This window comes from Phascolarctos cinereus, unplaced genomic scaffold (assembly GCF_003287225.1).
Source record: "Phascolarctos cinereus isolate Bilbo 61053 unplaced genomic scaffold, phaCin_HiC Scaffold_3;HRSCAF=262, whole genome shotgun sequence".
Taxonomy (NCBI): Eukaryota; Metazoa; Chordata; class Mammalia; order Diprotodontia; family Phascolarctidae; genus Phascolarctos; species Phascolarctos cinereus.
In genome coordinates, this window is record NW_027555736.1 from 24,387,028 (window position 1) to 24,401,540 (window position 14,513).

Sequence of the window (14,513 nt, forward strand, 5' to 3'; positions counted from 1 at the left end):
GCCCAGGGCAACATAGAGAAAAGTTGGGAAAAGTTCAGCTGTGGCCTGTCGCCTCCCCTTTTTTCAATCAATGAATTAATAAGCATTTATGAAGTGGCTTCTCTGTGCCAGGCGTGGGGCCGGGCCCTGGGGATTCAAAGACACAAGTGAACGTCCCCATTCTCAAGGAGAGGGGAGACAATATATACAACACAGAGCAAAGTGATTTTTAAAATTATTATCTTCTCCCCCATAGATCTATTGCTTTACTTGTGGAATCTTCCTTGCCAGGAGAAAAGCATATCTGATAAATGACCCTTTGGTATGAATTAATTTACAACCTCCCCCACGCACACTTTAGAAGGGAGCTCTAGAGAAAGTAATGATGGCGTTCTAATGGTGACATTGAGTCACCAGGGTCAGGGATGGATGCTAGGGTGCCATTCATTGACACCTGTACAGAGCGCCTCAAATCGCTAAAGAGATCGACTGCCTTGTCTGCCTGTGAACAAAGCCAGAGCCAGGTACCAGGCCCCTGATGGACCAGGTCAGTGACCCCTTGGAGATCCGGCTGGGAGGGGACAGGCACCCCATCCCAGGAAACAGCTACACGGGGCCCAGAGCGGCTCTGGCCTACTTAGGCATGGCAAAGCCTCATATGGCTCAGTGTGCATCACAAGCTGAGTTTCAATACAAGTCAGATCTGATCTGACTCCTGCCTCAGGAAGCAGTGGCCCAGGCCTGTGGAGGGAAGGAGGAAGGCCTAGGGTTAGGGGATGGATGGAGAGAAAGAGACTGAAACAGGGACAAAGATACAGAAACAAAGACAGAGACAGACATAGAGAAAGAGGAGTAAGAGAAGCAGACCAAGAGAGACAGGAGAAGAGAGATAGCCACACAGAGACAGAGACAGAGACAGAGAGGAGGGAGAGACACAGAGAGAGGAGAGACAGAGAGGGGAGAGAGAGAGAGGCAGACAGAGAGATAGAGACAGAGACAGGAGGGAGAGCCACAGAGGGAGGAGAGACAGAGAGGGGAGAGAGAGAGGAGAGAGGCAGACAGAGAGAGAGAGACAGAGAAGAGGAAGAGACACAGAGAGGGGAGAGACAGAGACACAGAGAGAAGAGAGAGGCAGACAGGTCCTTTGGTCATCTTTGGTTCCTCCTCCTCATAGGGATTTTGCTGGGTGATCTCGAGGTCAAGCTGAGCACGGAGCCTAACTCAAGGCTGGTGGGTGACAAGCTTTCTTGTTGCAGCCACTCTTGAAGACCACCTTCTAAGTGCTCGTGTGATCTTCATCAGTGAGGGAAACATTCACACAGCATGCCCTCTTATGGGACCTCGGCCATCAGTGACCATCAGTGAAGGCTTCAGAAGATGCCTGAGCTGAATCTTAAAGGAAACTAGGGATTTTAAGAGGCAGAGGCATGAAAGGAAAGCATTCCAGGCCTGGGAGACAGCAAGGCACAGAGCCTAGAAACTGAGTGTGCCATGTCTGGGGGCAGCTTGGTGGCACAGTGGATAGAATGCTGAGCCTAGAGTCAGGAAGATCTAAGTTCAAATCTGACCTCAGACACTTACTAGCTGGGTGACCCTAGACAAGTCCCTTAACCCTGCTTGCCTCAGTTTCCTCATCTATAAAATGAGCTGCAGAAGGAGAGAGCAAACCCCTCCTGTATCTTTGCCAAGAAAACCCAAATGGGGTCACGGAGAGTCAGACATGACTAAAACAATGTCTGAGGAAAACATGTTAGTTTTCTAAGTAACTGTTGGCCTTCTTAGGCCGGTTTGACTGGACAGTAGAGCCTGTGCAGGAGATCAATGTGTAATGAGGCTAGGGTGATAGGCTAGGGCCAGGTTATGAAAGATGTTAAATGCCTCCATTTGTTCCTGGAGGTAATAGGGAGCCACTGAGTTTATTGAGGAGGGGAGTGACTTTCCAGCTGTGGCAGATGGACCCAAGCAGTGAAGCTGGAGGCCAATCAGGAGGCTGTGGTAACAATCCAGGTGAGAGGTGATGAGAGCCTGGGCTAGGGTGGTGGCTGTGTGGGCAACGTGGAGGTAGAACTAGAAGATTTTGTGGCTGAGGGCGACATCAAAGTGGTGAATTTTGCCCAGGGGTGTGCAGCCAAGCCAGGACCTGAGGCCGGGGTACTTCTCAGTACCTGATTCACAGCTAAGGTGGAGCTTGACTCCTGAGTGTGACTGTCCCCCAGACCCAGAATGTGTGGCAGCCCCATCCTGTCAGAGGGTGCTGAAACCTTCCAGAGCTGTTTTTAATAACCAACTATTCTCAACACTTCAAACATCCCAGCTTGAACAATGAGTGCCCTGTGCAGAGTTTTCCACAAATTTCATTCAGTTGGATGCAGTCAAAACACTATAATTCAATGCTTTGTGTGTTTCCCCCTCAAAAAACAAAACTGAGATTGTTACTATTAAAACATCTCCATAGCAGGAAAGAGTTAACACTGGGTCTTTGTTCTCCCATTCCAGAATAAGGTTTCCCTTCCTGGCCACTGTCCGGGCTGGTGAGGCAGGCAGGGCTCGCCCCTCAGGTCCACCTTTTCCATTGGCCCCTGAGCTTTTCATTCATCTCTTAAGCAAAGTGCCAGGCTCTGCATTTTTACACTTGGAGGCTGGTAGTAGAGAAGGTCAGGGAGACATCAATGAAGAAGTCTCACATCAGCAGTTCTGCTGTCAAACTTTTCAATGTGAAAACTTAGGACTTTGGAAATCCCCAAGTTTCTGAACTAGAAGAGAACTCAGGGACCACAGAGTTCAAACCAGCCACACCTGGCTTAGAACCCTGTGGAGTTCATTGATTCACTCATTCACCAAGCACTTAGTAGGCACAAGCAGCACTTAGTAGGTGCCAGGCACTGTGCTAAGGATGGAGATTAAGGCAAAATGATTCCTGCCTTCCAGGAACCTGTGGGAGGAACCACTGAAAACACAGCTTTTCTCCCCAGCCCCTAGGAAAGGACAAACAATCTTGGTGTTTGCGGTTAGGGTTTCGGAAGTGAAGCCCAGGGAAGATACAATTCCTCCTAGCCAACTGTAGCCGGCAATGAGGACAACAAAACTCTCAGCTGGTCACCAACAGCACCTTGGCTAAGACTGACCATTTAAGATCTCTTTGGAGTCCTAGGTGTCACTAAGAAAAAAAAAGGCTTAATAAGTGATTATCTGGTGTCATGGAAGAACTATCTCCCTTTAGAGAAAGGGCTGACATTCAGAGGATTAGAGAGAATCTCAGGATTTGGAAAGGACCCTCAGGAACGGCCAAATCCATGCACTCCTGAAAGAGAATCTTTCTAAAACAGAAGTGTGCAACACCGGGTCCGCAGCATTGCTGAGTGAGGCCCGGACCACATTCAAAGGCATCAGGGAGCTATCTAACAGAATAAATCCAAATACAAGAATACATAGATGATATTACATTTAAAAACTAGGTCGATATGCAGCCTGCAGGATCTTTATGTATGGATTAGCAGCCTCTTTTCAATTTGAATTTGACATCTCCCCCCCCCTCCCCAACACACATAGCATTCCTGACCGGGAAGTCTTCTGTTATTGTTTGAAGACCTCAGACAAGGAGGCACCCACAGCATCCCAAGGCTGCCCACTCCACTTCTGGATTGGGCTAATGATAGAAGTTTTTCAACTGATCTTGTCTCAGTTTACCTCTCTGTTATTCCTTTCAACAACTTAACAAGCATTTTTGAAATGCCACCAGGTGCAAGGGACCGTGCCATGAGCACAAAGGCAAAAATGATGAACTGGAGCCTGCCCTTAAGATGTCATATTCTACTGGGGAATAAAACACATATCTAAAGAAGTACACAGGAGATACAACCTCATGCAAAGAGATTTCAAGGGGTAGGGAGCTGATGATGGAATCTGTTACATCGAGGCTGGGAAATTAGAACAGATTTTCTGATAAACAATGCTAAGTTAAAGGAGGCTAAAGGGAGGCCCCCTCCCTTTTCCTCCTCCTCCTCCTCTTCTTTCCCTCCCTCCCACCAAGGACATAGAGAATATGCTTTTAGCTCTGCCCTTCAGGGCCAGGCAGAACAAGCTTAATCCTTCTTCCAAGTAACAGTCCTTCAAATACTTGTGGACAGCACTCATATCCCCTCTGAGTCTTCCCTTCTCCCCTGAACAGCTGATCACTGCATGACCTTAGGTCATCATTAAAGACCCCAGAAATCATTCCCCATCCCCTTCTCCATAATCAGGACCTGTGCCTCTTCCTCCCCAAGTGAAAGGTCCAAACCTGTCTGTACTTGTGAAAACGGGTCTGAGTGACTCTGGGAATTTCCCTCATTTGGCGGTGGGTGACCAGATTGGGGCCCAGAAGGTCTGCCGCTGTAGCTGCTGGGCATTCCTGCCCTCTAGCACCTCAGGATGACAGGGATGCATTGACTCCAGACAGATTTTCTAGAGCTTGGTATCCATACAAGAATCTGCTGCTATTAATAGAACTCAATGTTTGTGAAGATCTGGCTTGCTGTAAATATGCTAGATAAAGTCAAAATAACCTACAGTGTAGAATCCAAGATAAGGTGGTTTCATCTTGGAGCCTGTCCAAGAGGGCGAGTTGCTGGAAATATTCCCCAGAAAGCCTTGTTATAAGGATCATAAGGATTTAGAATGGGAAAGGACCTCAGAGTTACTAGTTCACCCCGCCACTCTCACCCCCCCCACACACGCACAGTCCTCATTTTACAGATGAGAAAGTAGAGGCCTAGAGATGTGAGTTTATTTGACTAAGTTTTAAGTAGTAGAGCTAGAATCTGAAGCCAGCACTGCTGAGTCCTTCCTTCCCCCCAAATCCCCCTCATGCAGTCCCCAAGTTTCCACAGAGCTTTAAACCAACCACTACCTGCTTTCAGTTTCTCCTCTCCCTACTCTATCCTCCACTTGGGGACCAGACTCATCTTAATGAGTGTTAAGGCGGAATCTGAATCCAGCTCTTCCTGATTCCAAGTCCCAAATGCTCTACACTATACCCCACTGACACTTTTAGTTATTTATATAAAAAATAAATTAGACAAATATTGTGAGATTGGCCGACCCACTAAGCTGCCTTAAACAAAGACCTTTCAGAATTCAATTCCCACTTTTCCACTTCTTGGGCCACTTACCCCAGCATTAATGATGCCTTCATTAAGTCATCTCCCACAAATTAACCTTTCTGCTCAGAGCCCGGGCTTGTTTTCTGTGAGAATGTGAGTTCACTCTTGTTCTCTGCCCTTCTCAGCAGACAACTGCCCATGCCAGAAGCACGTGGTCCCTCGCTCAGACAGCCTGGCATGCTGGGGCCTCCCTACCAGGGTGGGAGAGAAGCCACTGCCCTTTACCTTTAAATGGTTCACTGATCTCTGTGAATCAATTCCAGCCACAAGCGCTGATTGGCACCTGTTCTAGGTGCACTGTGCTAGGCTCGGAGGATACAAAGACAGAACTGGAAAGGACCTTTTCCTTCTGGGAGGTCATCTCTCTTCCTAGTCCAATATAAACACTGTGAGGACAGAGAGTTTCATTTTTGTCTTTGGGTCCTCGGCGCCTGGCACACAGTAGGCACTTAATAAATGCGCAGTGATTGAACCACAGACTTAGAGCTAGAAGGCACCTTGCAGGTTACCTAGTGCAGTGATCCCCAAAGCAGGGGCTGTAGAATGACCTCGGGGGGTATGTGATCAACCAAAAGGGTGTGAGAAGAAGGCACCTCCCTCACCCTCCCCACAGAGCAGATTGGCAGGTTGTCTCTGCCATGGGTGCCCTTCTCCCATTAGTGCCCAGTACTCTGCCTCTGCATCCCGTCTGGCTTCTCTTCAAGCTCCAACTTTATTTTTGTGCCATCAGCCCTTCAAAGCAGTTCTGAGCTGCCCTACACGGGTACTCACAGCATCTCAGCGGGCAGATTCCATTGGGAAGGTCCCGCTCAGCATAGCTCCTTCCTTGGCCCCAGATCACCTGAGGTCTGCAGCAGGGACCCCTCCTCTCCCCTGGCTCTCCCCACCTCCTCCTCTTTATCCTCTTCCTCCTCCTCCTCCTCCTCCTCCTCTTCCTTTCCTGTGGGGTTAGACAGAGTGAGTCTCACTGACTGACCAGGCCCAGGTGAGGTATGCTCTGCATCATTGTATTACTTCCCATCTCCCCAAATTGAACCCTCTTCCCAGGTTCCTTTTTTCTGTAGAGGGCATCAATAGCCTGCCAGTCACTCAGGCCATAACAAAAGAAAGAAGTTGTATGTAAGATTAACTCTAGGTGGCCTAGAGGATGGAATGATGGTTTTGGAGTTAAGAATACCTGAGTTCAGATCCTACCTCAGGTATCTATCTCTGTGACCCAGGGGAAAGTTACTGAATCCCTTTGAGCCTCAGTTTCCTCATATGTAAAATGAAGAGGTTGGAAGCGATGGCCTCAAAGGTCCCTTCCACCTCTAAATCTATGATGCTGCGACATCAGAGAAATTCACTTTTGCATTGGCTATTTTTGCCTTCCCTGTGGTGAGATACACAGAAATGCAAGTGTGGCTGAAATGCTGAAAGAAAGAAAGAAAGAAAGAAAGAAAGAAAGAAAGAAAGAAAGAAAGAAAGAAAGAAAGAAAGAAAGAAAGAAAGAAAGAAAGAAAGAAAGAAAGAAAGAAAGAAAGAAAGAAAGAAAGAAAGAAAGAAAGAAGAAAGAAAGAGAGAGAGAGAGAGAGAGAGAGAAAGAGAGAAAGAAATAGAGAGAGAGAGAGAGAAGGAAGGAAGGAAGGAAGGAAGGAAGGAAGGAAGGAAGGAAGGAAGGAAGGAAGGAAGGAAGGAAGGAAGGAAGGAAGGAAGGAAGGAGGAAGGAAGGAGGAAATCCATGTGGATCAAATTAACTCAATAATTAACTTCCTAACAATAATTATTTACAAGCTTGCTCTATCATCCGGGATAGTCATAGGCATTTTTGAAAATAAAAAAAAAACCATTTTCAATCATCTTAGCTTTATTTTGGATTGTTAATAAATCAAAATATATTTTTAAATGTTGGTCAATTCATATTTATCTCATCCTTTTTGGTGTCTATCTTGTACATGTTTTATAATGTCAATAGTATGCTAATATAAATAGTATATTAATACAATTTATAAATAATTACACATATATTGGGGAAACATACTTAAAAGTTTTTACCATTAGAGGTGAGTAAACAAAAAAAATGTGGAGACAACTGACCTAATCCCCCCTGCCCTTCATTTCACAAATGAAGAAACTAAGTCCCAGAGAGGAAAATTGATTTGCCCAAGGTCAGCCAGAATCAGAATGACAGGATTTGAAGCCAAGTTAACTGCCTGCATAGTCAATACTCTGTCCACAAATATATGAGTCTCTACTGAGAGGAAAGCATTAGGCTGGACACTTTGGGAAACATTACCTGCCTTCAGGTAGCATATAGCATTGTTAGAGAGATGACAGATAAACATGAATAGGTAACTAACAATACACAAAGGGAAAAGGAGGAGAAGAGAGATAGGGAGGGAGAAGGAAGGAGAAAAGAAGGGGAGGGAGCAGGGGAAAAGGAGAGGGGGAAGGAAGAGGGAGAGGAGAGGGAAAGGGGGAGAGGGAAGGGGAAAGAGGGAGAAGGAGTGGATACAGTGGGAGAGGCAGAGGAGGAAGGGAGAGGGAAGAGGGAAAAGGGGAAAAAAGAGGAAAATGAGAGGGAGAGAGAAAGGGAGATAGAAGGAGAGAGAGGGAGAGAGAGGGAGAGAGAGACAGAGACAGAGAGACAGAGAGAGCGAACATGCACTGTGGTCTGAAGATATCAGGCCAGACTCTACAGAGGAGGTGGGATTCATAAGATTCAGATATGCAGAAAGGAAGGAGTAGGAGGCATAAAATGAGTAAAAGTACAGAAGTGGTAATTACAAAGTACATGCAGTAGACAGTGAGTAAACTAGCCCAACTGGTCCCAAGGGCATTGATGTTGGCAATTCAAAAGTTGTGGGTGTTTTTTTTCTTTTCAAAGGAATATGAGATTGTTAAACTTCATCTCCAATGACCGTCATCATCTCTGCTTCACCAGGCTTTGGGGCCAGCTCCAAAACACGAGGTCACTGAGTGTCAAGGCAGGATTTGAATCCAGCTCTTTCTGATTCCAAATCCCAAATGCTATACACTATACCAGCTTAGAACTAGAAAGGAACCTGAGAGTCTATCAAACCCAACTTCCTCATTTTACAGAAGAGAAAACTGAGGCCCACAGAGGAAATGACCAACCTGAGTCATAGGTCACATACCCTGAGTGCTCAGAAATGTTCCACCTCCAAAGCGTCAACTCAGAGCTCTTCCTCACTATGCTCTCCTCACTTTTCACCTTTCCCTCTCTCAAAACCCATTAAAACAACTCTTCCTGCTCATTGTGAAATCCCATTTCCCAATTCTCTTCATCTTCCATTCACCCTTGGACCTTTATTTGCCCCCAGCCCAATCTGAACCACATAGTAAACCATCTCTCTCTCTTTTTTTTTAATTAATTTAAATTTGTATTGCTAGCTTTTGTTTGTGTATGTGTGTGACCTTTACTTTCCAACATATCACTGCTCACCACCCACTCCCTCCCAAAGAGCCATCCTTTATATTTAGGAATGAAAAAAAGGAAAAAAAAACAGTTCAGCTAATTAACTAACAGATCAACCAAGTCCAGCATTGTCTGTGGCATTCCACACCCACAGTCCCTCACCTCTTCGAAGAGGAAGGGACCGACATTCTTGTATGTCTTCTTTGGGGCCAAGGTTGGCTATTGAGTTTCAGAACATTCTATAGTGGCTTTTTAACTGCTATTATTCTTTCCATTTCCATTTTCAACGTCTCTCTCTCTCTCTCTCTCTCTCTCTCTCTTTCTCTCTCTCTCTTTCATTCTCTCCATATATGTGTATATCTATATATACATATATAGATATAGATATAGATATACACATATATGTATATATAGATATACACATATATACATATATATGTATGTATAGGGTTTTTCCCCAATTCTGCTTACTTCGTTTCACATCAGCCCTCGTGTCTCTCCCTGCTTCTCTAACTTAACATTCGTTGCTTCTTACAGTGTGCTAACATCCCATTATTTTTGTGTACCACAGTCTTTCCCAGTCGAAGCCTATCTGCTGGGTTTCATGGTCAGCCCCTCCAATACTGCCCACCCTACCATACTAGCTCCTCTGGAATTCAATGCAGTTCAACAAACATTTCCTATGCATCTGCTCCACGCTAGGTGCTAGGAATAAAAAGATAAAAACGGCAGACCTGCCCTCAAGGAGGTTACATCTTCTGGGCGGGAAATATTGTGTATGTAGATAATGTATATGCACCACAATTTTGTGCCACTCCGCCTTTGCCAACCTCCAATCTCGTGACACTCCCACTGTTTTCTCCACTCCAGTTGCCAGGCGGTTAACTTTTGCTTAAGAAAAACTCAAACTGGAGCAGCTAAGTGGCACAGCAGCCCTGAAGTCAGGAGGATCTGAGTTCAAATCCAACCTCAGACCAGACTCTTGACACTTACTAGCTGTGTGACCCTGGGCAAGTCACTTAACCCCAATTGCCTAAGGGGAAAAAAAATTTAAAAAACCCCTCAAAACCATGCACTTAGGGTGACAACCCACTGCAAAATCATGCTGCTGAATTTTCACTGGGACCTTAACTGTGATTTTTATAAACTTAAGTCTGACCATTTCACTCCATTCCTAAAAAAAAATTCCCGTGGTTCCTATGATACCTAGAATCCATATGGACTTATTGGTTTGGCATTTAAAGCCTGTTAGAGCCTATCTCAAACCTACCTTCCCAGCTTTATTACACAGCATCCCTTCACACATACTATGATCCGACCAAGACAGCTTCCTTAACGCAGTTCCCACATGGTACTCATCTCTCATCACTGTGCCTTTGTCCTGGCTGTCTGCTGGGCCCACAATGGATCCTCCGCTCATTGCTACCTCTTCCAATCTGGTTTCCTTCAGGGCTCCGCTCCAGTGCCATCTTCCCCGTGAAATCTGTCCTGGTCTCTCAGGTATGACCTTGTGTCTATTTTGTGTACGTTCTCTTCTCCTGCCAGACCGTAAGCCCCTGGAGGCAGGTACCGTCTCACTTTCATCTTTGGATTTCAGCATCTACCCCTCTGCCCAGCACATAGGAGACACTTAGAAACGCACTGTGATGGATGGATGCTTACCAATTTTACCTATTTCATCTTTGTCTTTTCACACAACCAGGCACTGCCAAATACTGATATCAATCCACAAGCACGTGCTTTTAATTGAGCTGCCAGGGGGGATAGCCTTAAACAGAACGTTCCCTGGACACGTGTCTTCAGCTGCTGCAATCAAATCTGACTTAACTAATTCATCATCGGTGCACGGCTTTCCTTGCTTGGCTAACAAATGAGCCTTCAGAAGCTTTCTTTGGTTACATCCTCATTTTCCTTTTTAATTTTTATCAAGAAATTCTGCTGTGATGAGATAATCCATTTAAAATGGTCTAATTTGTCCAACCATTGTTTTCTTGCGAGTTGGGAATACTGCGGGGAGTACTAGTCTGGTAACGTCAGCGTATGTTGTGGGGGGTTTTTTTTAGCATGGCTATACTGTCGCTGCGTAATAAACTACTTTGCCGCTGAATTCAATACCAACATCATCCAGACTCCACTGTGCCTTAAAGGCTTGACACCCAAAGTTCGCTTTTCTTTTATAGTTTTAGATACAATGAGGATGCGCTGGTAACCGAGAAAAAAAAAATTCACGGTCTGGCACTAGGCATGGCACTCGGAATTCCGTAGAATGATGACGTCATCCCCGAGACTGGTAGCGAAGCACCTAGCAGACGTCCAAAGAGATGAGAGGGGCACGGTTCTGTTGCCACTATTACAGCGTAAAAGCAACTAGAGATGATATATAAATGAATGAGCATGGCTGTGTTCCAATAAAACTGTATTTATGGACGCTGAATTTGAATTTCATGTAATTTTCACGGATCACAAAATAGTCTTTTTTTTTTTCAACCATTTAAAAATGTAAAATCCATTCTTGGATCAGATGGCCCAGAAACATGGTGGCTGGGTTTGGCCTGCAGGTCACAGTTTGCGGGCCCTGCTCTACAGGATACTTCCGCTCTGAGGCTCCACTGATAAGCCAAAGCAGACCTGACTCCGACCCAAGTCACTGCCCCAGACTTCCTTCCTTTCTCTCGGTAGGCCTCCCATGTTGCCCACCACCCAGGCCTCTAGGAAACCTGGGAGTCATCTTGGACTCCCCCCGTTATCCCCACAGCAGGGAGTCCCCGAGTGCTGTCGCCATGCCTCCTTTGCGATGTCAGTCCCTCCCTTCCCCCCTCCCCCTGCCACCAGCTTCTATGACTCTAGGCCAGGCCTTGGTCACCCCACATCTGGGTTGTCCCCGTATCCGCAGGGCTGGTGTTTCTCGTCTACTGTGCCCCACCTCCAAATCTTCTCACTGTAGCTGCCTGGTCTCTGTAAGCCCTGCTCTCTCCCCTCCCTCCACAGAAACCCACAACGGCTCCCTACGGCCTCCCAAGTCAAGTCCAAGGGTTGTGGCTCCTGTGCTCCGTGGCCCCAGACTGCCTTTCAACGCCCCTGCTCCCGTGCAGGGGCCTGGCCACACTGGACTACTAGTTACTCCCAAGCACAGCCCTTCTTGTCCTTCCTCAATCGTTTCCTCCACCGTCTTCCACCACAGCCTGCGTCCACCTACTGAAATGATAATAATGGCTAGCATTTATGTGGAGAGTTCATGCTTGCAAAGCACTTTACACTATTATCTCCCTGGATCCTCACAGCTCCAGGAGGTAAGTGCTACTGTTATCTCAATTTTACAGCTGAGGAAACTGAGGCAGGCAGAGGTTAGATGACTTGCCCAGAGTCACACAACTGAGATGGAATTTGAATTCAGGTCTTTCTGCCTCCTGGTCCAGTGCTCTGTGTACTGCGGCTGCGTCAGGGCCTGTGAGAAATGCAGCTTCCTCCGTGAAGCCTTCTCTGATTTCCTCAGCCTTAAGTTCACAGCACCATAGTCAGAAGCAGAAGGAAGCTCAGAGTCCAACTCCCTCTCTTTACAAAGAGGGAAAATGAGGCTTGGGGAGGAAAAGTGCCTTGCCCAAGGTCACACAAGTCGTCACTGTAAAAGGTAGGACTCGAACCCAGAACCTCTGACTCCAGACACATAGCTTTCCTTTCTGAAAGGACCACTGGACTTAAGAGTCTTGACAACTTCAGAACCTTCAACACCCTCCTCAACAAGTGATGATCGATCATCAAGCCTTTGGTTGAATACCTCCAGAGACAGGGAGCTCTCTACCTGAGACAGCACATTCGCTCTGGGGAAGGGTTCCCCTCCCCCTTCCATTTGCTGGGCCTAAATCTACTTCTGTGAGGCTTACACCTGCCGGCATCAGCGCTAGCTCATCTTACTTGTACTTCCCATGTGCCTCTAGTCACGGTCTGCCTTATGTCACGATCATCCATGTCCATATCTTCTCCCTCCCATGAGTCTCCTCCTTAGCTGTGCCCTCTGTCTGACATTTATGACTTACGAAGAGTCTTACTCAAATTATCTCATTTAGGGAAACTGAGACTCTGAGTTTAAGTGACTCGTGTGAGGTCACAGAGGGAGTGTGTGTGTCTGACATAGTGCTTGTACAAGACGGTGTTCGGTAAGGATTCACTAAATAAATACATTTTACCCATTCTACAAAGAAAGCCCTGGAGAGACAGGGAAGTTCATTTCAATGCCACAGCAAAGTATGAGGCGTTGTCCATTGTCAGAAAACGTGTGAGTCTGAGTGGCCTTGGGTTCTAGGCTTGTCAGAATGGCCCCACATTCCTCGGCCCCACATTCCTCAGCCCCGCTCACCGCACATCCGCACAAGGGTGGGCAGCTCTGGGCATCGTATTTTAGGAAGAACGCTTTTAAGTGGGGCATGTAGAACAAAGCCACCAGGAAGGCGCAGGGCAGAGGACTGCTGGAAGGAGCTGAGGAGGGTTAGTCTGGAGAAGACTCAGCAGGGGAGTGGACGCTCTCTTCCAGTCCTCCAAGGGGTCTCATGTGGAGAAGAGATTGGTTCGGCCTCAGGGGGCAGAACCAGGAAGGAGAGAGAAAAGATGCAAAGGGGCCCATTTAGGATCAACGCAAAGAAAAGTGTGTTTTAAACCAAAGTGGGCTGTGTGTGTGATGACCGGCAAGGGAGATTGGAAAGGGAAGAGACAGGAGGCAGGAGAACCAGCAGAAGGTGAAAACCCAGGGGCAGCCCCGGCCGTTTCATAGTCAAAGGCAGAAAAAAAGTCACTGACAAAGTAAGAAGAATTTTGGAAAGCCAGGTCCTGATTCTAAACCCTTCTCTTCCTTCAAAGCTTATCCCACGGTTTGCCTCTCCATCCAGTCTTCCCAGATTCCCTCACCTGAAAGTGATCACTCCCTTCTCAGACTTTCCTAGACCATGTTCACTTGAGAACCTTGAAGTGCCATATAAATGGTAGCTGTTACTCTCCCCCCTTCATCTTCATCACCTGGCCCATCACATCTTACCTGTGTACTTGTAATATCTCCCCGGCAGAATGCAAGCTTCTTGACGGCAGGATCTCTATTATTCCTTATTATTTCCCTGTCACCTAACAGTGCTTGGCACTGTTTCTAACAAATGTGTATTAAATAGATATTCAACAAATTGCATTAAATTGAATATTTGTACAGGATCATTTTTCTCCTTGCATAAATATACTAGTTACATCAAATCTACTCACAGAGACTTATTTTAAAAAATCTTTTGCCTTCTCAAAGTGAGGGAGTTGGTCTATCTAATCGCTAAGGTTCTTCTAGATCAAACATCCCCCCTTAGAATGTAAACGCCTTGAGGACAGAGATGTCTTTGTATTCCTTAGCAAAGCACATGATATGTGGCAAAAAGTTTAACAACCACTTGTTGACTGATATACTAAGATCTTATTTTCAGATCCCTTTCAGTTCAGATACTCTCTTCTCTCTGTGAAGAGAGAATTCTGTCCCTGACCTCAAATTCTACGATGAGAAAGTCACTCTTCCCTTCAGATGGCATTCAGGCTCTCGTTTATGGTGGATTTCCACATTGACTCAATCCAGTATAATCTAATGAGCACCATGTACATTCAAGGCACTGTGCTAGACACTTAGAGACGCAAAACCAAACCAAAGGAGCCCCTGCTCTCAAACACCTTACATTCTACTAGCAGAAGAGAACATGTAAAAAGATGCATTATATACATCACGTGCTATAATTTGAAGAGGAAGAGCATTATTACAATTAGGGGATCCAGAAAGGCTTCCTGGAGGAGGTGGCCCCTAGGTTGGAAGGAAAGAGCTCCAGATCCCAAGAAGCAGTGGTGAGGAATGAGCTCATTCAGAGCTTGGGGAGGGGGCCATGCAAAGACTCACGGATGGAAGGCGACCATTTACCAGGCACCAACTTTGTTCTTGGTACAGAGGAAGAGACAGAGGTCCT

General features: G+C 46.3%; 1 long non-coding RNA gene across 1 annotated transcript in view; it reads right to left on the bottom strand.

The window, feature by feature from the left end:
* The window catches only part of LOC110216374 (uncharacterized), a 107,798-nt gene extending 102,569 nt beyond the window's left edge, over positions 1-5,229 (bottom strand). Inside the window, exon 1 of the long non-coding RNA XR_002326742.1 lies at positions 5,130-5,229. This is a non-coding gene — a long non-coding RNA (uncharacterized LOC110216374). The remainder of the gene's footprint in view (positions 1-5,129) is intronic.
* Positions 5,230-14,513: the final 9,284 nt, after the last annotated feature.